The sequence below is a fragment of the Cucumis sativus genome, unplaced genomic scaffold (genome assembly GCF_000004075.3).
Source record: "Cucumis sativus cultivar 9930 unplaced genomic scaffold, Cucumber_9930_V3 scaffold31, whole genome shotgun sequence".
NCBI lineage: Eukaryota > Viridiplantae > Streptophyta > Magnoliopsida > Cucurbitales > Cucurbitaceae > Cucumis > Cucumis sativus.
The window spans coordinates 288,048-289,586 of NW_022279546.1; the positions used below are offsets into that span (position 1 = coordinate 288,048).

The following is a 1,539-nucleotide window of genomic DNA, read 5'->3' on the forward strand; positions in this document are numbered from 1 at the left end:
CAGAAGATCAACACCTACAAAACAAGCATACACTTCCACACATCCAATGGCAAACTAATACTATTTCTAGCTATATAGAATTCAAACCTACAAAACCAGCACATACACTTCCACACTTCGATGCAAACTAATAATATTTCTAACTACAGAATTCAACACCTAAAAACCCAACATATATGCATTTTCCCACACTTCAATAGCAAACCAATATTTCCATTTCACCTACAAGGAAGATCAACCCCTACAAAACCAGCATACACTTCCACACATCCAATGGCAAACTAATACTATGTGTACAACAAATTCCACATATCCAACACATCCAATGTAAAGTATTAAAGTATGTGTACAACAAATTCCTCCACTAATACACACTTTCCACATAGTACTACAACAAATACACTCTAAAGTCAACACCTAAAACACTACAATACAACACCTATTCATAAACTACTACAAGCAGAAAACCTGAAAATTAAAGTATGTACAACAAGTAGTACTAGAATCTCGTAGCTTATATATTAAAACAATTAGTATTAGTACTAGTAACTTATAAACTACAAAAAAAAGTGTAAAAGCTTACACAAATCGGCTAACAAAGCTTGCATATTTTGTTCAAATCTCGTCAATCTCCTCTTGCGTATATGCATTTTTTGTATTAAACTACGCAAAAAGAAAGGTATGGAAAGAATAAGTTTAGATAATTTATGTAATTTGTAACATATAAAAAGTGAAAGTAGAAACTTACAAGGCTAGTGATGGGAGTACTAGAATTATGCACGATTTCATGTATATACTTTTGGACATAATACCCACACCCAACCGAATCCAATTGACGAGGACACTGCATGTATATAAATTACATACAAATTATTCTTATGTTTCATTGAAAATAATTATGTGTCAATGCAAATTACCTTTATAGGTTTCCATTTCGGATTTGACCGATAATGTTGTAAATCATGCTTAGCTTGCCATGTTTTTAATCCTCTATACATTTGGAAACATTAGAATTAGAAGACAATGAAGTCAAATAAGAAGTAAATCATAAGTCACATTTATGACTCCATGGATGTCTTCGTTAACTTTACTTTGAAGAGAGTCCAAAACATAAACACAGTTCTCTCGAAGATCGATGACATGCAACATCCAATGAAAACTACAATAAACATCTTCAATGTGAGTATACATTTAACCTCAATGAAAAACATAATAATGTTTTAATCTTATTTATTTACCCAGTATTATAAGGAATTAGAACTATTTGTTCCAAGGTAGCCGCTTCTAACTGGTGGGCAAAATTTCTGGATCGAAGATCACGATCCTTGATATGTGATGTTATTTTTGCTTGGTCATAACAAAAAACTTGCTTCCACAATCACATTCATCCCAAAGATATCTAAGTAAAAGCAACCTTAGTTAAAAAGGAACAAAATAACTATAGCTATAGTATTGGACATAGAGATGAGTAAAAGATGTTTACTTACGTAATGTATGCTAGGATGCACATATAGCCTATTTCTACATGCCGCAATAATG

At 32.0% G+C, this 1,539-nt stretch overlaps 1 long non-coding RNA gene across 1 annotated transcript; it reads right to left on the bottom strand.

The window, feature by feature from the left end:
• Positions 1 to 333: 333 nt before the first annotated feature.
• LOC116405784 lies at positions 334 to 1,234 on the bottom strand. The gene is made up of 2 exons (XR_004218879.1): positions 918 to 1,234; positions 334 to 844 (listed from the first exon to the last, which is right to left on the bottom strand). It is a non-coding gene; the product is annotated as an uncharacterized LOC116405784 (long non-coding RNA).
• Positions 1,235 to 1,539: the final 305 nt, after the last annotated feature.